This window comes from Nomia melanderi, chromosome 3, assembly GCF_051020985.1.
Source record: "Nomia melanderi isolate GNS246 chromosome 3, iyNomMela1, whole genome shotgun sequence".
NCBI classification, from domain to species: domain Eukaryota; kingdom Metazoa; phylum Arthropoda; class Insecta; order Hymenoptera; family Halictidae; genus Nomia; species Nomia melanderi.
The window spans coordinates 2,069,149-2,093,715 of record NC_135001.1 but is presented as its reverse complement, the minus strand read 5'-3'; the positions used below and the strand labels follow the sequence as shown (position 1 = coordinate 2,093,715).

At 40.8% G+C, this 24,567-nt stretch overlaps 1 protein-coding gene across 3 annotated transcripts in view; it reads left to right on the top strand.

Annotated features, from left to right (window-relative positions):
- The window catches only part of Fas1 (fasciclin 1 Fas1 domain-containing), a 407,539-nt gene that overhangs the window by 209,271 nt on the left and 173,701 nt on the right, over positions 1-24,567 (top strand). The window lies entirely within an intron of this gene.

Sequence of the window (24,567 nt, the reverse complement as noted above, 5' to 3'; positions counted from 1 at the left end):
GGTGTCTCTGGTGCGAGCGGTGTCCCGAGCGTCGAAATTGCAGGAATTGCCTGGCCGGCTTAAGCCGGTCGAGATTGGTTCCTGTTTCCCGCGCGACACGTACTTATTTCGCGGAAAGAATGAGCGCGCGCGATAACTGCCGCGCGCCGATGCCTCGAGTGGCTTGATTCCGAAAGAAGAGAGGGTTGAAGCGGGCCGAAGGAGCCGGGGACAGGGATAGAGGTCTCCCGGCGCAGAAGAGAAGCGTCGCCCGAAAGCCTTCTGCAAATGGCATGGATTAGATAGCTCGCTCTCAGCGAATCCGCGTTTCCTCCCGGCGAGCCGGCGACGAATTCCTTTTCAGTATTAGCCTCGGGAACTGGCAGGGAGGAAAGGCCAGGAGACGCTCCACTTTTCCTCCCCGCGCCGCAACTGGCAGCCTTCAGCGTGTTGTCTTTTATGCGACGCGTGCGCCTGTTACATCATGCACACCTGCACTGTACACAGTTTACCAAGACGAATGCCTGTAACGTGCGCCCACCTTCTTCTCGCCCTGTTGTTCCATCCGGTAATGGAGGCTCGCGACTATTATCTGGCTGTCGACCACGTACTGGGATGAAGGCTCCGGTAATTGTATCCCGGGACGCGACGTTCCGCGCAGCACGCTGGCCTACGTCTTCATCTTATTCTTCGGAGTTTCGCTCGCTGGCAGTCGTCGTTACCGCAATGGTTTTATGGCAGCGACGATTTTTGCTGAGGGCATTGTTGTAACTTGGAGTTGACGGGCGGCAGAGGTTTTGTGGGATTCGGGAGGGTTGCAGGTTGTTTTATATTGTTCGATATTGTTTGATATTGTTTGATTCGAGGTTAACACGTTCAGGCCGCGTAGAATTCTCATTGGGAACGAAAAATTTTTGAAAAATGTATTGTAGTCAAATATGGGAATTTTAATACCATGTGTACTGTGTTTATTTAATTTTATTTTATTGTAAGTGTGAATTGTATACGCCTCACGCGGCCTGAACGGAAAGTCTTAAAAAACGGTACGGTACGGAATGGGTTGACCCTTTGCAATCCAGAGGTTCCCAGTTGATTTGACACAGAAATTGTAAAGTTTGATATGTAATATTAAACTTTATATGATGCATCGATGTGACATATTGGAAGAAAGTAGTTTTCTCAATGTATGTGCGATTTCTCGACAAGTCAATTTTAGAAAATAGCTGCGCCTCAGTAGGAAGCATTGAATATTTCCAGTGAAAAACTGGAGTGCAAAGGATTAATAGTGTTTAACCGATGTTGTAGTGTAGGTGATGGTTGTTTTAGGTATGGAGCAAGGAGTTTGTTTCTTATTGAGGATATTTCTGGGGAATAACATAGTTAACCCCTTAATCTACAATATCGTGTCAGACTCGTGGCAAACCTGAGTATTATTTATTTGTTTTTAAATATAAATTAAATGATACTTTTCTATTATCGACTGTTATCCTTCGTAGAGTAAACGTCGATAGAATAAGCAACAAAGTTTGTTCTTTTCCTAATAAATTATTAAGGATAAAGTAGTTGCATCGATCATCATCGATAGTTAAAAAATAAATGGTAGGGCAAGGGGTTAAGGTGTTTGGGAGGTAAATGTTTTCATGAGTATAATGGGAGTGTGTAGTTGTTGAAGATAGTGATGTTAGTGAGGAAATTGATTAATTAGCCATTTTTTGGTAGATGTGAATGAGTGTGTTTTATGGGTATTTTTTGGAAATAGTGGGAATATTGAGTTGGTATGATTATTTGGGGTATATGATATGGTTTTTACTGTTGATGTGAATATTCTATCAGCACTCGGTGTGTTTGAATGGAATAACGCTTCTCATAAATCGGTGTTGCTGCGACAGTGTTCCCGGGAGCTTCTAATCCATGCTGCAGAAGCTGCTAGGGACATAGCCCTAATAACAATACAAATTATTGAGAGGTATTATGCGCAACCCGGTTTAGAGCTCTACAGCCTCTAGAATCTTGTTACGCTAATCCCGATTTTGCTACGATATTGTTAGCCCCAATATTCACAGGTGTCATGATAAAAGGAAATTGACGTAGCTGTGGATTCCGAAACAGTCTATGACACGCCATTGATTTTTTTAAGGCTGTATTTTATAGAACCGTAGAAATTTGTAAGAAATGAAACAGTAGATGTGCAACGCTCAACGTAGAAATACCAGCTGTATCGAAATAGCCGTAAAACATTTGTGTTACAGATGTAATATGGAATAATATGGAAATATAATTTGTACTTTACACGTGCAGGCGTAAAAAGTGTATAAATTTTGTATGCTTTCTACATATAAAAAGGTGTATACAGCTATGAAAAATGTTACGACTCCTTACAGCGAACGTAGACTTTCCAGTTTTATTCTCTCTTTCGCGTGATCCACATAGTAAGTGAAACTGCAAATTCTCAATAGTTAACACTAAACCTACCAGACAGGTCAAAACGACCTACTTCTGAATATTCTTTTAGCAATTATTAAAAAGATAATAGATATTTCTCTGAGAAGTTATTCCAAAAATTGATTTAGCAATACGTGAATTGAATTAAAAATTAATTAACGTCTCGTGATTATTGAAAACATACCAGATACATAACACGAGAAGCTACAATAATTTGAATATTACTTTATCAGGTAGATTAGTACCTACTCGAAGAAATTGAACCTACATTCCAGCGAAACGCACACAGTACTCTCAATTTTTAATTGGTTTTTCCATGTGGACTCGGATTTCCCTGTTTACACGACTAGTTCGAACGCGACCGGCACAAACGGAGCAACGAATAATTCAATTATCCGCGCTCGGTTTCCCAAGGTCTCCCATTAACTAATGCGTTTTTCCCCTATCGCGTAGCAAGTTTCATTCACCTCTAAATAGCAAAGAATCGTCAAGAGAAATGGTACATTAAACGATCTCATTCAGACCCGTGTTCCGCCCGGGAACACTCAAACAATGAAGCATTGTGTCGCGCACGCAAAGGGAAATGAAAAGCCACGGTTAAAAAGCTCGCTGCGAAATACTCTAATCTCTCTCCTTCTCTCCTCTCGTCCCCTCCTTTGCGCTGCTCATGAAAATATTCCAGGAACTAAAAGTGTTCCGCGCAGGTTCAGCCGTTGCCTCGTGTTTGTGAAAGCCGCTTCGAAACGAAAGCCGGCTATAAATTCTCCGTTAATTGACAAAGTTTTTCATCGGTCACCGAGTTCCTCCCCCGTGCAACGACCAGGGTAATACGCGAATCGCAGGAAGTTGTCCCTGTCGCGAGCGTCGAAGACGGTCGACCGGCTACCGGCAAATGGCGCAGGATTAGCCTCGCGTCAGAGATTCCGAAGAATTGCCGTGTCCCCCTGTTTACGTCGCGTGGGGAATCCGACGAAGTATTTTTGTACCTGCTCACCGTTAATCACTCGCAATCCCGAAACTTCGCCGACCAACTAGAATTGTATCGGTTCTGCGAGGGAATCTCTCGCAAAGCTGATTACCCGACGGTTATCGATTGCAGCGCGCGAGGCTTAAGTGACTTAATAAAAGTGAATAATAATACGATTTATTGACAATCACAGTAGACGGTCTACAATTGAGATATAATTTAGGGTGGTGTTTCTTAATCTTGCGTTGCTACTTCTATCAATTCGGATGCTTTGTGGCGTCCGTGCTTGTTTGTTTGTAGGGTGTGTTATTGATTTGGAGGTTTGAATGCTTTGTGGTTTGAGAGTACGAGCGTTTGAATGTTTGATGATTGGGAATATTGAGTGCTTGGATGTTTAAATGATTGAATGTTTGAGTATTTGGAAATTCGAAGATTTAAAAGTTCAAAGATTTGAACATTTGAAAATTTGAAAACTTAAAAGTTTAAAGATTTAAATATTTGGAAATTTGAAGTTTTAAAAGTTTAAAAATTTGAACATTTGAATATTTGGAAATTTGGAGGTTTAAGAGTTCAAAAATTTGAACACTTGAATATTTAAAAATTTGAAAATTTGGAAGTTCTTGAATTCTCCCATTCAACGCGTGCCACCAATAACACACGCACCAAGACAGACAACCTATTACACATCGACGTCAATCACCGTTCTTTCTCCAGGCATCCAAAATCCGTCATTCTTCCGAGACTCAGTCCAGAGAATTGCCCGATGGAACGTACTCGCCAGCAGGCAATATCGAATCGTCCGGCATTCCGGTCGGACTGCGGGAGTATACCGGAGGCACGGTTATTCCGTTCGGGCGGGCTGTTTCTGGCGCTCTCGACTTTCATTCGCGCGAAATCGGCCGGAAGTTCGCGGGGGTTAAATTAGCCGCGCGGAATGAAACACGCCGGAAATCCGTGAATCCGAGCGGGGCGCGTCGCAATGGGATCCAGCTATGAATCGTCTAGCCGGGGATCATTCTTCCCCGTGCTCCTCTATTCTAGGGCCTCGATTGTCCTCGAGGCTCGCGGCGGAATAGGGTAGGAAAAGTAAGAAACGCGGAAACGGGCCGAACAGAGGAGGAGGAGGAGAGCCGAGAGGAGTTGACTGCTCGGGAAGACGCCGCGGCGGCGAAACAGATGTGCGAGGGACCGTCGAGGGTAGGTTGCTTAGGTAGCCGAGCTTCTCGTAATTTCCCGAGGGTAAAGACGGGGAAACGTGTGCCGGGTTTTGTCGTCCTCTTCGTCCTCGGGGCTGGTCGCTTGCTTCGTCCCCAGGTCCGAAGCCGCTAATCTCTCTGGTTGCAACGGCAGGAATCCCAGATAGAGAAACGGGAAATGGAAAGTTCTTGCGACGTCGACGTGCACCGACGACGGCACCGGCGCGCGAACGGTTGTCGTTTTACCCGGCGGAAAGGAGAAAAACTCGTGCCGTTTCGTTCGACTCCCGATAATCTTGTCTACACCAAACGGCTCCCCCGTAGACCCTCTTTCTCGCGTTCCCACATTCTCGCACCTGTGCGCCAGGCCGAGCGGCGTTCTACCTAAGCTCCCGGAGCGCCGCGGGCCCGATCGTGCGCTGTAAAATCGAGAACGAGGATGATAATGGGAAAGACGGTAGATGGGTTCCTTTTGTGAAGCCGGGATCTTCGCCGCTTGCCGCGGGATGATCGTACGGGGTGCAATAGGATGGGATTGTTAATAACGCGAGCGTATCTTCCGCGAGTTTCCCTTTACGGCTGCTTCATTCTTAGATTTTAGAGGCGCCCGCCGCTCGGGGCGCGGGTGTTATCGTCGGGGAATTGGTTTTCGGGAAGTACGTTTTTATTCTTCCAACGTGTCCTGAATTATCGTTACGGCTTTCTATTATTATTATCGGTTTTATTGGCGACCGCGGCCTGTAAGCAATCAACGGGCACGTTCGAGAAGGCGTTACGCGGCGCAGCTTGAAACCTCTTTAATTGTGGAAACGGGACGGGTTACTGACGTGTGTTTTTAAAGGTTTTATTCTGTTCTTCTCGGACTGATCTCAACAGTGAAATTACCGGTCAAAATCACCCATTCGTGAATCCTTCTATTACAGTTATTGAAATGATAACAAATACATCTTTGAGAAAGTATTGAAGAAATTGATTGGGTAACATGCAAAGTGAATTATATGTTAATACTTTACGCCGGTCAGCGACGACTGGAGCTTTGAAATTACAAGAAAATAATTATGACTTGGAATTGATAATATGATGGAATAATTATGAATTGGAATTTTCATATCAGAGAATTAATAATTCTTGCTTTGTATCTTTGCTATAGAAAGGATAAGTGATACATAAAACGCTGATGATTCTCATGGCAGTCAACGTGTTAATCGGAATCCCAATAGATGTGCTCTTACAGTTTCTATAGACAAATTTAAAGTTAATTTAACTGCTCGGTTGTAATATTAATCTCTCTGAAAATACAGGCTACTGACAAAATTCTACTCAATGTTCGATTTATCTCTGTTGAAACTTAGTTCTAAACTATGGATCAGTCTTATTCTATAGTTCTGGAGCTATTTAACCCTTTACACTCGAAAGTTTTTCATTTGAAATATTCTATACTTTCTAATCAGTTGTAGACAAGATTCTTTAAAATGAATGTAACAAGAAATCACACATAAATTAGGAAACAAAGCTATTTCCTTTCAATATTTCACGCATTGATGAGGTATACAAAGGTTAATGGTAAATACAAAAGTTTATAATTTTCCTGTATCAAATCATCCGGTGACTTGGAGTCGCCTCTCGAGTGCAAAGGGTTAATTAACCCATCATTGCCACCCTTCAGCTTGTAGCACCAATTACGTGACACCGAGTATATATCACTCGCGCAGCATGCGGCATCGCATCCGAGCTTTGTCTTACTTTCCGGGATTCGGGCGAGCGCGTCTGGGTAATAGGAGCGACCCTTGACAGATCGAAAGCACATAAATTCGAATTCCGAGTGGGCCAACGGAGGAATCGGCGGTCGATCGGTGCGCTGTGCCAATGGGGAGGCGGCCGGGGCGTCGCGGGGCAAAGAGTTTTTCCAATTTTGTAAATCTGTCATAAATAAGGGCGGTCGTGCATCGCATCCGGCCGAGTGCTTTCATCTGGGCCTCGATGGGGACGCGTTCACGTGCCGCTGACGTTTTCGAGCAGCATCCTCATCTCGAGGAGGATCACTTGTTATTTATCGGGGAGCCGTTATTTGATACCCGCAAACGTCACAGGGACGATTACTGGGGGCCTCGGTCTGGCTATATAGAAATCCCGCAGCAAATGCGAGCCGCGTCTTCGTCTATGGGGTTCGTAGACTCGGGGAACAGCGAACTCATCGATCGACGCTGTGTCTTCGACCGCGACGGAATAAATATTAGAGTGTCTTTAGGAGTCGACGAACCCTTTGGAATCAATGGGAAAAAATTGGATTCGCTAGGTTTCGTACTATACTGAAAAAACTTTCCAATCAGAAGCACCGAAACTACTAGCGTTGGAACTACCGACGAAGCTAGTGAAATTGGAACTACTAACGACGATACTGAAATTAGAACTATCAGTGCTGAAGTGATTGTCACGAAAGTAAGCAAGATATAAATTGTAGGACAAGAAGCTAACCTTGGTGAGCCCGGGGGATGGTGTTAGTTAATTATCGGAAATATCTTAACATTTTTCGATGAAATAAAGACAAAAGACAACAGATATTTTGTGAAACTCGACGAGAAATCATACGTATGTTGAGGAACAAACCTATTTTATTTCAATATTTCTCGAATTGATGCATTATAGTAGTTAAGATTTCAATTAACTTATATATCAATTTAGGTATTACTAAATCAGTTTCCTTAATGACCTCTCAAACAAGTATCTGTGCGTTTTCAATAACTATAAAACAAAAAATTAGGAATTGGTCATTTTGATTCATCTGATAGTTCTAATGTTAAGGCCCCCACACACGTTCAAACCCCCATAAACCTCGCTGCAAGCGATGGGTTTGAGTCTTCCATAGTTTCATGGCATCCGTTGCACTCAAAGAAAAACTGAAAGAGGCTCAAACCCGTCGCTTCCAGCGATGTCTGCGCGTTCTAACATGTGTTGGAGCTTTTACAGTCTTTCTCCTGTACGTTATTTACATGCGAAATTAATGGAGAAGTTTGAAATAATAGTTTCGCCACTCTTCGTTTCTCCGTGCTCTGCTTGAAGTAACGAGCAAGCCTCGCGAGAGGAATCCCGGAAGAGGGCACTCGGTATCAGTTCACCCGCTCCGAAAATCGACGGGCCGGGCTCATCAGTCTCCGCGTTTGCGGGCCGTGAAGCCCGTCACGGGCGAGCCACTCGTGAATGTCGCGGCGTCGAGATTAAAGAGGGAGGCAATAACGTCATTAGCATGAAAAAAGCGGGTATCTGGCGTCGGGAAGATTTTCCACGTAATACCACGGGTCTCGGGGCGCGGCGATAGCTATTTTCGAGGACGTCACGCTCGCTGGAGGGCCGCCGGCCGGGAAAACGAAAAGGAAAACCGGCGAGCGTGTGCCCACCCGATGATAAAACGCGAACCAACATGCAAAAGAGGCTCGCCCAGTCTCAGTAACCGGCGACGGGAGGAGGACGACAGGTGTTCCAGCTGTTGGCAAATTATTCGCTGTGGCGAAGCCGACGGGGGCTGTTATGAGATCGCGTAGATTACTAGAGCATCCTCGGATACATGCTACCAACGTCCAATATTTGCGTTGAACGATTTGTTTAACGCGTTAAGCGCCACGGAAATCTTGACCGTTTTTCTGTACGGTTGTTCCTTTTTATCAAAGAAAAATAGCAACAATAGTTCACGATTTGAGGTTACAGTCTTTGCATTACACTGTTATCAACTTAGTTACTTTATTAAACTTTTTAATTCGACGTCGATTATTTTGTATGTTTTACGATTGTTTTCAAGTTATTCAGAAGCGTCAGTCGGTGACACATGGTTTTTTAACGTGTTAACTCTAGAACTGCCGTACCAGTTCCTTTGACTAGTTTGAATTCTTTTGTTTCGGGATTATTGATATCTTAAAAGTATTGGGTATTCGTAATGATTTTGTAAATAGGTAATTTCACTTGAATATCATGATGAATGCTTGGAGAAACCGAAAATAATCTATTGTTACAATTTTTGTAACATATCGTTTTTATATGAATCACTTAGTTGGTTGCGTATATTTCTAGATGACATTTCCAAAGGAGACTATAATTTTTTAGTTAAATAAACACTAGGAGTGTAACTGATGACCAGAGCTACGAAATGACTTAAAAACAATTATAATCCGTACGATAACTGGCGTTGAATGAAAATAACTGGATCACTGTGTAACCTAATAACTATACACCAAAGAATTGATAATTGTTTCTTTTTATTGTTGCTAAAAGAATAAGTAACACGTAAACCGCTGAAATTTTTCATGGCAATCAACCTGTTAAGAAAACAATCGAAATTCAGACGTTCCACAGAGCTATGTTCACCCAGCAATGAAGTTCGACGCATCCGCCGCAGATACTACAGTGTAGAATCTTGTAACCGAGTCTGGTTTGCGTTTCGCGTTCCTCCAAAGAGCAGCATATTATATTTGAACTTGGTCCCATCGCTAATCAAGAGGGCATAGACGAGAGACGACGTTAGCGCTTGATGATTGCCGACGTCCTCTGTGCTATATAATCCAGCCAGTCAGACAAACGCAATAGTTATAGAGAGGATTATATTCTGGACAGACGGAGAACGAACGATTCCCTCCTCTCTTTCCGTTTACCGCTCTAGTTCGATTGATTGGGCTGGAACACGGGCTAATAGTCTCGGAAAGCTATTCGATTTCTCGCGGAGTTTTCGTTTTTCTCTTGCCACCTTTGCCGAGCGGCGGATATATTATCGGGACCGAACGTCCATCGACGAGGACGCGGGGAACGATTTCAGTGGTTTTCCGTGGAATCGAATCTTGAATGGTCTCGAACGTTCGCGAGGCTACGATTCGAATGGTCGATACGGTGGAAAGCTGTTCGGGGATCGTAACTCGATTATCGGGGTCGGGTTGTTCGTTGCTGAAGAGGTTTCGTTGGTAAACGCGTTTTAGAGCGAAATTAGCTGGCGAAATATGCGAGTACTAGTATAAGTAGTTTCAAAGATTTAACACTAATCGTACCGGGAACCGGCCAAATGACCGGATTTAACCCTTCGTGGACGAATGTCGACGTTTTGGTAAAATAAGATGTTCCTGTTTCAAAGACTGAATCGCCAACAAATGATTTAATTACTCAAATAACAAGAGATCAGCGCGTAGTTTCTGTTTTTCCTATTATTTGAGCAATTAATATATCATTTAGCTTCGTCTGCTGAAGATTTTGTGTATTTCAAAGAATCTTCGTCCGCGAATGGTTAAAATTCTGCGTTTCCTTTTGTTCATTTAATGTTATATCGATTTCTATATTGTCCGATTAATTGATTTTTCCATTTTCATCCTTCCTTTTGCTTCTGTTTGAAACTGAAACAAATTTATCGTCTAATTTGTCTATCTCTATTTTGTAGCCAGTTATTTAACTAGTTACGATAGGACAAATGCCAGTATGATTAGTGTTAAAAGGGAATCAAATAATGTATATATTGTACTTTGTAATGAGACTCATTGGATGAATCAAGATCTATTGCGCATGATACACTACTGAATTATTCGCTAATGTTATATGCGCGTATTATAATTGATAATCCATTAATATCGATTCGCATGAAATTTGATTAATTTACTAATATCACGGGGGCGTAATCAATCGAATAATTCAATAATCTTAATCCACTATTCATGTTAGCTGGCGAATATTAATTCGGATCTTGGATAATTCAATAGTGCCAATCTATTACTAATACCAATTAATTTAACAATATTGCGAGTCCGTGTTTTATCGCGCCAGGGGTCCCAGGTGTCCGCTGACATAGGCACACCTGCTTCTTCTTCTTTATAGCAGGTGTGCGCGCACATGAAAATTCAGTTGTTCGACTCGCGTTCGCGGACGAACGGCAGAAATTTCCGTCGACGAAAATCCTCGGAAATTCCGGGGAACGGAGTACAATCGAAATACAGTCGGCGAAAGGTCTTTGGCAGTGTTTACATATCACGTGTTTAGGTCTTTGCACTCGAGAAGTGACTCTTAGTCATCGCTTGATTTAATATAGTAAAATTATGTAGGAGAAAGAGAATTTTATTTGAAACAGTATAGTTATTTCATCACAGCTCGCAATAAAACAATCAACAAATCAAACAACGCACACACTATTTATACACTCAGATGCTCTTGTCTCACTCGCACACTTTCTAGAACATTCTTTCATTATCATGCATTAATCAATATAGTATAGAATATTCCAATGCTTTGAACATTCATTCAAAACGCGCTCACACTCACATATATATTCTCACACTCAAATACGTCCATTCCCACAATTATAAGGTTATGTATAATATTAAGCTTTGTACAATGCATCGATATGTGAAATATTGAAACAAAATAGCTGTGTTTCTTGATTTATGTTTTCTCATTAATCAGTTTCAAATAACGTCGTTTATATCTTACCAGAAAACGTTGAATATTTCTAATGGAAAATTTTCGAGCAAAGGGTTAGCTTTAAACGTATGCTCATTAACACTAAAACTACCGAGCAGTTCTCGAAACAGTTTTCTTTATTAACCTCTTGTCCTATGTTTTCTTTCACAATTCTGTTTGATAAACCAGTTTATCGTTAATAATTTAGTAGAAAATGAAAAGAATTTCATTGTCTTGAAAACTCATTTGTATGAAAAATAAATGAATACCTCGAGTCTGACTCGATGTTACAGGAAAAGTGATTAACCAGAAACTGAGAAATCAAGATTCTCCCTAATAATTGCTCCACTATCTTTCTTATATCTAATATATCCAACAAAATTCGGTTTGCTCGGTACGTCACCAAGAAAATTCCAAGTTTCTCTGAAAAATAATGCTCCGAATTCAGGTGACGTAGCAGTCAAAGTGTTGAAACTCGGAAGGCTCTCAGTCACTAGTTTCAATACGACAACATTACAAAGTTAAATATTTAATATTAAAATTTATACAATGCATCACTACGTGAAATATTAAGGTAAAACACCTTTGTCCCTTAATGTGCCAATTAAATTAGTTACATTAGTCGCAACGAACGTCTATATTTATTAAAGAGTATTAAATATTTTTAGCAGAAAACTTTCAAGTGCAAAAGGTTAAAGGAACGCGTCCTGAATTCTCGGGGCGCAATAGAGAGAGCTATGCTGACAAGAAGAGGTCCTAGCTAAACTTTCCTTCTCGCAGCATTCTTCCTCTAACCTCCAAGCGGAGAAGATCAAATGAACAGAATTAATATTCAAACCAAGTTGCACCGTGCCATTATTCAAACCAGAAAATCCTGCGTTACATTCCCATCTCGTATCTTTGGACAGGCCATTACACAACGCTCGGCCCCACGGTTTTCGAAGGACACTTTTCCTCCGGAGTCCGGCCCGGCTCCGTGTAAACGGCGGTATCTTCGCTGCAGGTGGCACGGCGCAGCGTAATCCCGTTGCAACCGCGTCGGGCCGCGTTTATCACCTCGACACGGGATTTTCGCAGGGATTAATACGACTTCGCGGTAATTGGAAGCACGAGCGCGGCGGGCCGCGCCCGACGAAATTACGGCACGGTTGCGCGCCGCTGTACCAGCCGTGGGTTACAGGCTAAGCCGAACCGCCGCGAGCATCGAGTTTGCTATCACATATAAATAGTATCGGGCGCCTGCGTTAATTATCAGAAAGGATAAGCCACTGCGGAGAATGGAGTACGGGCGTCGAGCGGCGTAACGGCCGTTGTCTGCGGCTGGAGATTAAAGGGCGTCTCGGATCACGAACGGCTGCGGCGAGATGAAGGCTCACGGACGGCCTCAAGACACATCGGGTCGCTTCAAATCGTCTAACGCCGTCTTCATTATCAAGTTACTCCCCGGCGGATCTTTGAAATCGGATTGGAGCAGTAGAACGGCGCCTAATATGGAACACTTGTGTCGAGAAGCTAGACGAAACGGAGATACGCGATTTTTTTCAATGACCTGAACCAAGACATGAAGGAATTAACCCCTTGACCTATGATTTCTGAACTGACTACTTTGATGTTAATGGTTTATTAGAAATAAGAAAATTCCAGTTTTATTCTGCGGCAACGTATATACTAGGTATAATCGAGGAATAATATGTAATTTGCATTCAAACAAATTGAATAATATTTATGTTTATTAAGTTTTAAGGGAAATCATCTATACTGTAGAAGAATCTACTAGACTGCTAATAGAATCTACTATATTGTAGGACAAAGGGTTAAGATTATAACTGAGATGGTGAATTGTGATGTTGAAATTTGTGTGTTGGAACTTGGAGAGTGTATCCGTTGAGAATTTAATACTAAACCGAGCAGTTAAATTGTGTTCTTGAAATTTTTTCTGTGGAAATTCCAAGAGTGCATTTATTGAGACTTTTATCCGTTTATGATTCAGTTTGCGTATTGATAAATCAATTTGTTTGATGATTTCTCAGAGAAACTGTTGTTGTATTTTTGATAATTGCGAAAAGAAGGAATTAGGAATACATCATTTTGACCCGTCTGGTAGTATTAGTGGTAATAAATGAACATACAATAATTGATGACAGAATTTAAATGCCTTCCACCTAAGATAAAGAATGTAAATAAAGTTGAAAACAGCTTCTGAAAAAATGGCTCCTAATATGGAACACTTAGGTAATTTGTAAATACAAATTCTTATCAAGAGAAGTGAATATTTGTAGATTAAAAAGGATAATTAAACTTAAGTTGTTAGCATATGGATTAATCTGTTTAAATTGCATTGAAAGAAAACCTAGATACAACGCTGTGTTAAACAATATTTTTACGATTTCATTTGGATGGATTAGAGAAAAGAAATACAGAGGATTTAACATGGTAGGTGAATAATGCTTACCAGAAAATATGGGAAACGTATAATACGTTAGCGAGCGAGATGAAAATAATGAAATTCACTTGAACCTGCTTATAGAGGTAGACTATCCGCGAGTGGAAACCCATCGAGGATTTCCGGACTTAGGTGTTGGTTCAGAGTGTTTAATCCCGCTTTGGACAGTAGCTGGATCATCTTCGGCCCAAACTGGACATTAATCACTGGGTCAACTCGGACATTTGTTTGCGCTGGCATTCTAACTAGAATCCGGATATTTATGCATATCTTCTCGTAGACATAGAATCCAAAGAAGAATACACGAGGAATGCGATCTTTCGACTCGTCTGGTAGTTTTGTAGTGTCAACCCTTTGCACTCCACAAGTTTTTCACTGGAAATACTCAATATTTTCTAATTAACTGCAGATGAGATTTTCTGAAATTAAAACGTTGAATGTTATGGGGCTCACAGGTGCCCCCCGATCAAATCGAATTACTCTAGTTCACTCAATTAAACGGTGATTATATGAAAATATTTCTATATTATAAATAATGTTATCTAATATGGTGACATCCGGCTAGATGAATATGGAACAGTAATAATGCAATCCAATTAAATGATTTAATATTATATTTTTTCTATTTTGTGTATTTCCCTTTTTAAAATCGTGCGGTGTTCAACGTGTTAACACGCTGTTGACCGATCACTCATTAATTAATAAAAATAAAAAATATAATCAAACAGTTAACTCGTGTTTTCATGCTCAAGCATTGTTGACCGGTGACGAGTTATCTCGTGTTCGCACTTGCATTAGCTATTTCAATTTTTGAAACGCAGGGCAACATGGAACATTGCAGAAGCAAAATATTAAACATTATGTAAAGGATATGTCGAAAGTTTCATTGCAATTCATTATGTATAAATGAAGTATATTGAAGTTTATTTAGATTATCTCATTTTCATATTTAAATGCGGAATAATAACCGGTGACATGGAATAGCTTCTGCGTAAAATTACCGGTCAACAATGTGTTAAGTTAACAAGAAATCGCATGTGCATTGAGGAAGAAAACTATTTCATTCCAATATTTCACGTATTCATGCAATATACGGAGTATCGTGATTAAAATCAAACTACTTTGCTGTGTCAAATTAATTAGTAAATGAGAAGCAAAGAGAAGTGCGAAGAGTTAATAAACATGTTGTGATCGAGAACAATGACAAAATTTAAATGCCTTAAATTCAAATAAAGAATGTACATAAAGTCGATCATTCATTTTGCTATTAATCACAATGATTATACAGGAAAGAATAAAAGAAAAGAAAAATGCGGTTTCTTCGAGATTTTCGTAATATGTTTAATATTTTATTCTGCTGGAGAGAAATTTGGACAATTCGCGTTGAAGTCTTTTGAAAATGAATGTGACTGTTAACTGTCGATTCAACAGCAATTTTGTTTAGCGTGCATGAATAAACGCTCGAAGAAGCGCTGAAAACAATTTGACACAACCGGTTAAACCAGTGATGCTTTTAAAATATTAAAATGAAAATCCGTGACGGGCGAAACGGCACACTTTATAAAGGTATTTCAATTTTTCAATATCGATGACATTCGTTGTCGAGTTTTCACGCCGGCACACACGCCACAATTTTAAATTCTGGTCACTGTTGACGTTTTAATTTTTAGTTGATGCTGTCGCGCCTGTAGTTGACCGTCGGAAATATGCGGGTATTGTTAGTGGCATTGTTTGTTCTCCGAATCGGTTATTTGATATCATGACTTATTCGTGGATACAAATTATGAAAAACCGATGAAACGAGAACTGGTTACTTAGCATCGTCAGTGTCTGCAGAGACGGAAATGTCTATGAGGGAAATTCGAGATCTGTATTTGCTAATCTAGTCTTCTCGTAGCTGTATAATTGGATATGCAAGTCTGCTGCGTGTTAATTTCGAGAACTATCGTACTAATATAAACGTAATCGTAGCAGATCATTTCAGGAGATACGGCAAGAAGGTATCTTGATATTAAACAGCAACGGAAAGGACAATGAACATGAGAAGTTTACAAGATTGGCACAAAACCAACTCTACAGGTGGGCGGATTCGATTGTCCTTTAAAGACTGTTCGGATATTTGTAGTTGACACAGTCGTTGAATACAGATTACACGTTCTAATGCTGTGCCTTTCTTGAGTCTTGCATAAACGAGAAAATGTGATATAGTGGCTACAAAGTTCAATGCCGAGGATATGCTTTCAGGTTTTTAAAATATTCAAATGTTTAAGTTTTAAGATATTAAAATATTTAAATTTTCAAATTTTCAAACATTCAAATACTTAAATTTTTTCAAATTTTCAAATTTTCAAATTTTCAAATTTTCAAATTTTCAAATTCATATATTCATATATTCAAATATTCAAATATTCAAATATTCAAATATTCAAATATTCAAATATTCAAATACTCAAATTTTCAAAGTTCCAAACCCTCACATTTTCAGAGTTTCAACGCTTCAAATTATCAAATTCAAAATCTATAACAACTTCATTTAATCTCGTTCCTCAAAAACTCAATTACAATCTCGAGTATCCCAAATATTACGATAATATTATAATAACCAGAGAGGGGGGGGGGGGGGGAGAAAGAGAATCCTATAGAATGAGGAAATCCAGACCAACCAATCAGACGCTAATGATTCACCGCAACGTGGTAGTTATTAATTTCATAACGCGTGTTCAGAGTGAATATTGTTTCGAGTGCAAATGGGAGTTTCCCCTGAGGGTACCGAGGCACAATGCAGTTGGGTTCTTACCGTTCGTACTGGCCGGACAGGTTGGCTTTGAAAATTATAGGGTTGCGACCGCTTCGTTGGGGGGTTCGAGCATGTGGACGGGTGAACGTCCACTCTGCAGGACATCTGCTTCGTTTCGCCGCCCTTTTCTATCGCCTCCCCGCGGAAATTATCACGAAAACAAACCTGGCGGTCGTTGCAGATGTCTCGTGTGAAAAATTATGATTCAGTCAACAGATCATTACTCATCGATTCACCATGTACATTCTATATTTATCATTCCACCCTAAAAACTGTCATATTTATTAATTATCTCACTTATAGAAATATTTACTTAACACTGGACTCTCGAAATCTGTCAGTCTGATGAATATTGATTTTTTTAACCGTTTGCACTCCGAATTTCTTTTGTATTTTTTCATCGATAACTCTGTATTATTACATTTTATTTGAAATACATTTTAGAAAATAGTTCGTAGAGAATAGTGTAAATGATTGTTTTTGCTAATAATGTTGAAAATAACATAATATGATCTATTTTAAAAATATCTTGACAAAGAAGCACACCTGTAAATAAAACTGATGTCGAGTCACACTCGACATAGGAGGGCAAAAGGTTAAACACTATTTAGTAACTGTTTAAGTTGATTTCGATTGATGCAGTTATGCAAAAGGGGATTCCAATGCTCTAGTTTCGAAGCTACAATTTTCACGATAGTCGATCACGTAGTTTTCTAGGAACAGTAGAATCAACTTTCGTAAATCTAGTGTTAAGTTTCCTTAAAATTGAACATAAAATTGTATTCTATTCAGGTTAATATCGTTACATGTGACTAATTATGTACTCTTTTCTTACTTTCCAGGTAAATATCCCAGCTTTCACCTAACCCAGACCACTGATCTGACCTTAATGTAGCAAACGAGAAAATAATGGTAACCTGAATGCGTAAGTCGTTTGGCTTCAATACTTCTGCGCTGGGTGAGTGATTGAAATTGAAAAGTAAACCATTATCACAGAACATTTAACATTCTTCCTCAAAATACCGTAACATACATATATAGAAACACTATAAAACTCATAGATATTGTTCTTTATCACTAAATATTCACAAACTCCACAAGTCCCATACAAGATTACACAAAACACTTGTCAACGTATCAAAGACAGCGTCAAAGATCGTTTTTTAACCTTTTGCACTCCAATAGCCATTCTCAGTGACCACTTGATTAAATACCTTATAAAGTTTAATATTTATTATTGAATATTGTGAAATATTGAAACAAAAAAAAAGTTTAAGTTTCTTTCAAAACAGGTTGTCTGTATCCTATGAGAAAATGTTAAATATTTCTAGTGACATACTTTTGGAATGTAAAGGTTAACAATAATCCTGTCAAAGATTCGATCAAATCGTCTCGAAAACGACATTGTTTCCATCCGACGAGCTTCGAACGAATGCGGGTCGGACGATATCCGCTAGATGAATATTTCAGGCGGGCCGCACGAATCCCGATTGCAGGTTTGAATGTTTTATTCGGTCGTTTAGCCGGTGCCGATTCGAAGCCGACCGGACAGGGTATTAATCCAATGACCGATGCGTAATCAGCGTGTGGTCGGCACGGCCGTGAACGTTAACAATTTACCCGATTAACAGTTCATTTAGGTGGCGCGAATCAATCGTCCCTGTGCGCGCCGACCCTTTAATATTTGCCGGCCAAACATGTATTCTCGCGGGCCCGCTCGCGTGTAATCGAGAGCATAAAAAGAGTGTAACATAGATTTCACAATGAGAACGCCGCACAGTGCGGCCAAATGTCAGTTTTCTGGATAAATCTTGGTAACTTAAAAAGTATTAGTGATGGAAAAATATGCTTCAAATGAAAGTTGTGAGGTATAGAGCTAAGCATATGGTGGTTATATTATTGTCACATTATGGGGATATTTTGAAGTTTCTTCAATCAAAATGGATACCTTACGATTCGATTTCAACAAAATTTATTTGTAGAAAATTTTGATTCTTCAAGTCTACCGTCTTGTCAAGTGGGACTGATTATAGATTTGTTATTGTAATAGTGGGTTTATACCAACTAAACTAATGCTTAATGAAAAGTCAATGTTTGATACTTTAAAAGTATTAGTGATAGAAAAGCATGCTTCATACAAAAGTTGTAAGGTACAGAGTTAAACATATGCTGGTTTCAAAAGTTACATAAGTAGAGAAACGAAATACATTTGCAAAAAATTTTGATTTTCCAAATGAAAATCATTTTGCATAGCAGTGACTAATTAGCAGCACATTGGTAACCTTCAGTTTTCGTTACACGAATAGTCGGATTTTAGAGTTTTATCCACAAACGGTTGCACTATGCGACGTGCGCGATACACCGTGTGATCTCCTTGCAAATGGAGTGCGGATACCCAGACGAAATTTCTGCAAAAACGGCGTTATAATCCATCCCTGTCCTTGCTTTTTCATTGAGATTAAGTTGAGAACCTTGACGTCCATTCCAGGCGAGATTGATCCCGCGAATAGACGAAACTTGGGCACGGAGAAAGAGTAAATCTGGTGAACGCGGTGAACCGGACGTCTCCACGAGGCCATAGACACAGGATTAATCTTTCGCGTTGCGGTACACAGACTCGCAGGGAACATTTTCTACCGAGATTCGACGAACACCAATATTTACAATTCTTTTACTCGAAATGCGATTACATTCTGTGTCGTTGATACTCGATGTTTGGTTTAACACTAAAACTACAGTTAAACCGACTGTTTGAGATTCTTCTATAGAAGCTCCAAGCGTTCATCTCTTGGGACTTTAATTAATTTCCAATTCAGTTTGCGTATTGATAAATCAATTTCTTGAATAACTCCTCAGAGAAACATCTGTCATCTTAATAATCGAAAATAAGAAATCGGGAATAGGTAATTTTCACGAATAAAAGCAAAATTATATTGTCCCTACATGAATTATTATCGATCAGGTTTCTTCAGGAAGAGTAACTCCTGCTACTCGAAAATCGCGAAATTCCACGATTGCACAGTTATCAAAGAATCAATGCAACATTGCACCCTGATTTTCATGAATCAAGAAAACACCCTCCTAAATATGTATAAACGAACACGACAAAAATACGTTAATTACAGCAGCGAAAAAAGTTCGCAGAATAAACATTCAGCGAGTTCCAAACTGAATGGTCGCCGCAACTTTATCCAGTGTACATTTATAAAGCAGTCATCCCCAGTCCGCGAATAAACATACCAGGAATCGCTGGGGAAAGCAAGAGCCGGAAGCAGCAGTTTTTTTCTCTTCGAATCCGCGAACGTAACAAATGGCGGGCTGGGGAGATAATAATCGCGAGACGTCGCGGGGGAAGAATGGTTGATGGTAAAAGTTGGAATCGGTCATTGCCGACGTGGAGAAACAACAGAGGGGGAAGAAAAGGGGGAAGAAACTGCAGCTGCCTGGAGAAACGAGCACTCGGGCATGGAAGAAACGCGGAACGGGTTGTGTAACGGTTGCATAGAGCGCGGTAACGCGTTTTCGATATTCTCCGCGCGATCGCTAACGTGATCGCGGTAGTCAAAGACTGACGCGGGACGCCGCCATTACGTATCTCGCTGATATCTCCGGGGAACATCGCCCGATTTCCTTCATTCCCTCGTAACGACCGGTTCGTACATCGACGCTGGCTCGCGTGAAACATTGCGATCGAGATCGAAGACGGCGAAGCCCCACGGATAATGGGCTTCACCGTTATCTTGAAGAAAACATGACGAGAGGAACAGAGAACGAGCTAGAACGAATGGGACAGAGGGAGGGAGGGAGAGAGAGAGAGAGAGAGAGAGAGAGCAGAGAGAGAGAGAGAGAGAGAGAGAGAGAGAGAGAGAGAGAGAGAGAGAGAGAGAGAGCAGAGAGAGAGAGAGAGAGAGAGAGAGAGAGAGAGAGAGAGAGAGAGAGAGAGAGAGAGAGAGAGAGAGCAGAGAGAGAGAGAGAGAGAGAGAGAGAGAGAGAGAGATCTACGGAATGGCTCGAGCACTGGAAAGAAAGGTTACTTTAGTCTTCAGCACGTAGATGCACATATTCATTCTCCAGATACGGAGATTACAGCGGTAACTAAGGGATAAAGAATCGCTCGTTTGTTTGTTGGCGAGACGTACGAGGTCCAGTTAGGAAATCGAGTCTTATTTCCTTTCCGTTTACATGCTTCGAGGGTATTTAATGAGCTAGCTTTCGGTTAAGCGCTTGAGTGCCACGGGTCTTTTACGAAACTGAATTGCGCTTTTCTATTTTTATGTGAAAAGATTGTAAATAGTGTGATCGTTCCGTTTTTTTATTTCTCAACAGGTAAGAGCTAGAATAAAAACAAATGATTAAAAGGAAGGTAAATGAATGAAGTTAATTTAATTCCAAGCGCTGCTTGGCACTTAAATGGTTAACCACTAGTGGCAACGAATTTAGGGACACGGCAGGATCTTGCCCGAAGAATTTTGTCTTCGACTAATATATATGGATATGTGCGCTATTCTTCTTTATCAATGTTTTCTTACAAAATGGCAGATTTCGAAACAATCTGAAATATGTAATCCAATAAGACTATCGACGTATACAATGCGTCGTTGGCAATTTTTGAGAAGAACACGTGTTTCCAGCGCAAGTAGTGAAGAGATTACCTTAAGATTAATGCGTTTGTTGCGTTTGTAGCTTATCTTGAAGATTAAACATCTAAGATTTGTTGTGATATTCTGTGATGTTCATTAAGGGTACTATGAAACAGACTTAGAATTGCAGGTAGCTTGAAATCCGTTGAGGAGCTAACGGTTAATCATATTTCCGTTGCACGGTGCGGCCAAAGGCAGTTTCCTGCACGAAACTGGGCAACTTCAAAGCTATGAAGGATTTCAAAAAGTCGATTGAACTGCTCGATAGTTTCAACGTGAACACAGTGTACTAATTTTCAGAAAACTGAATTATACAGATACCGATTTTCAGCGAGATCAGCTTATACTACACATCGAAACACTCAAACATTGTTCTGCAATACATTTTAACCACATAATCAATTCGAATCAAATTAAATACTTCTTTAAATACTGCAGAATCATCGAAGTCTCACAGCTAACTATCCATAAAAACGAAATTTCTCATTACCACACAACGTAAATCAGGCCTCGATCCACTATCTCCCTCAAAGCATACCCTCAACCACAAAAATTACTGAACGCAACATCCTAGACACTCCATTTCTGCGTCCAAAGGCAAACATCGTCGACAGGAGCAAAATAAAAGCCCGAAGAGCTGCGCGTTGCTGGAGCCAGAGAGAGGGCGATCAGAAACAAAGTTCGCGTCAAAAAAGCTGTCGCTCCTGAAAAAGATTGATCACCGTGTTGTGCGGGAAGAACGCGAGGGGGATCCGCGACGAGTTACGCCGGTTCCCGTGGCAGCCCGTCCGCGCTGGCCCGCAAAAAAACTGGGACGGGCGTGCTGCACGGTAATATCACGAGAGCTGCACTTACGAGCAGCCGACGACTCTGCGTTTAGGCGCGCGCCGAACTTAGACAGGCCGGGCCGAGCTAGGAATTCGCGATAACGCTCACGGCCGGAATGGAACGGCGAGCGAGCAATGGCGGGGAACGAGATGCCTCGGGAACAAATGGATTCTACGTAGCCGCGTTACTTGCCACTGCGGAACAGCGCGATGGACTCCGAGCACCGCTATCGTCGAGTGAGTTGCAAGACCAGTGAAACTTCATCGTGATCGCCGGGCGCACGAACACGCCACGGTAAACGCCGACTCCTCTTTTCTTCCTTCCTTCCTTCCTTCCTTCCTTCCTTCCTTCCTTCCTTCCTGCCCTCCTGTGCACGACACCCCCGCAGCTCGCCCCGTTCCTTGATCAACCATCGATCCACGGAAACGTATCACCCTCCAGGGAGCATCTCGCGGTTTAGAAAACTCTTTGAAGCGTACCGCTTTCACTTTACACTGGGAAATTTGTTGGACACGGCGGGGGGACGAATTGTGATAGAGGAGCGGTGTTGGTGGAGGTTGAAGTTTGAATGAGCTGGGACTTATTAGCTTGTGATCCTTGGATTGGGTCTTCGATCTTGGGATGAGGATGAGATTAAGGTGAAGGTGGTTGTGGGTTGATTGGAGAGATGGATTGGTTTGTTTAGCGTTGGTTTGGTAAGTTTGTTTGTTTGTAGGGTATGTGGTGTTCTTAGAATGTTTGGATGTGTGAAGTGTTTGATGGAGTTTTGGGAGATTCGAGGTTTGGGTATTGTAAGTGATGTGGGTCATAATTGATATTTCGTTTCAATTGAAAGTGGATATTTAATTGCTGGTCTTTTAGAACTCGCGTAGGTATAGTCGCTGGAATTAATACTAGAACTACAGTCAAATTGTCTTTCTGAAATTTCTCTGTAGGAACTAGATAGTGCGAATATTGAGACTTGAATCGATTTGCAATGTAGTTTGCGTATTGCTAAATTAATTTCTCTAGTGGTTTCTTCGAGAAGCATCCGTTAGCTTTTGAATAATCGGAAACAAACAAATTTGCACAAATAGATAGCGTTATGTTCGTTTTGTCATTCTTCTGTGAATATTATAATTTGCTTCTTTTAAGATTTGGTACTTGACACTTTTAACTTACTACAGAAACAAACTGCGCGTGATTTTGCTTACAATGGAAAAAAGTAAAAAATTAAATTAAAAATTGAGTTTTATTTCTAAAAACCCGAAATTACTTTCTTGCCACGCCAATACAATAACGTACAACGTAACGTCGGAAGTTTTCCACGGAAAGCCGCAGGAAAGGAACGAAATCGCTTCGACGATGATACGATCGTGACGATCGTCGAAACGATTTCCGCGATTAATTTCGACGAAGAGTAAACTCGGAAGTTTTTCGTTCCGCTGGTCTTTGATCATCCTTGAGCCCACGCCGCTCCGGGAATAATGGGACCGGCGGTCACGTTCGCTTCGGTTCGCCTTAATTAGCGTCCTAATTAATTGGAAGTTGAAGAACCAGTGGGAAATTCAGTTCGGGAACATCGTCGAGGAAATCTTCAGTCTGGCCCGGCTCGCTCTCCGCCTTTTCGTTCGTTTTCTATCGTTTCCCATTTTCACGTTTCCTCCCTCCGAAACGGATCGACCGGCCGTGAAACCGACGTGACATGATAAGCATTTTTTCACGGGTTCGTAGATTTCATTATGATGGATTCATCTATCATCGATCGCATTGTGCGCCGAGGCAGTTTAGATACACCCTAATCAATCATCAGCACATTAGTCGCCAGTATTTCGACGTTGCTTTTATCACTTAAGCCTGTTACACGTGACAAACTCACGTCACTATTAACACTAGGTTTACTGGCTGGGTTATTTCCACTTTCCGAACTTCGCTAGGGAAACTACTAGAAACGTTTACATTTCTTTTCTGAAACTTGCACTGACTTTTATCTATACATCTCATCGTTCCATTTGTGGGATTGGAAGGTTTGGCGAAAACAAGCATAGAAGTAATTGTAATTTTATTTAAATAGAATATAACTGGACTAGAATTAAACTAAACTATATATAATCTATTCTACGCAGTACTATACTGTTTCACGCTGGTCTATTCTGTCCTGCTCCTCAACTCGCGAAATTTCACTATCCCTAAAAAAGCCTTACAATCATTTTAAATAGTAATTCCACCAACACAGGGCATGATTCTGTAGACCATCATCGGTCGCCTGCGAATCATCTGTGTCCCAAATGGTCTGGTCGTAACGGTCCACATTTTTTTCCAATTTGGTTTAATGTTGCATCGATGACTAGGTCATTAGCGGGAGATAATTGTTCGTTTACTTTACTCTAAATTTTGTTGTACAGTTATAAGATCGTTGTATATAGTTATGTCGTTTTTTAAGTTACTGAAAGAAAATGTGTGATCTTGTCTTTTGGGTGTAATTGACTCTTGTTGGTGGAGATAAGTGTATAAAGATGAAGATAAACCTAGTGTTAACCGAGTGTTAACGTATTCAATGCTTGCGCCTTAACGCCTTGTGATTTACTCTCGCAGTTGCACTTGTTAGAAGTCATTAGCTTATAATCAGTTAACCATTTACCAGAAAAACGACGAATTTCGGGCTCTTTCTGTCGAAATTTCTCCTAGACCATTGAATTAAAGAGACAATATTCAAGTTAGACTCAAAGGAATCGAATAACATTTATATTTGTTTAACTACAATATATTCGAAATGTTCGCCATAAGTTTCAGGATATAATAAAGCAAGGGGTTAAACGAAGTCTTCAGCAATCAGTGTTCGAGATAATAATGAATAAGTGAGACTTGAAAATATT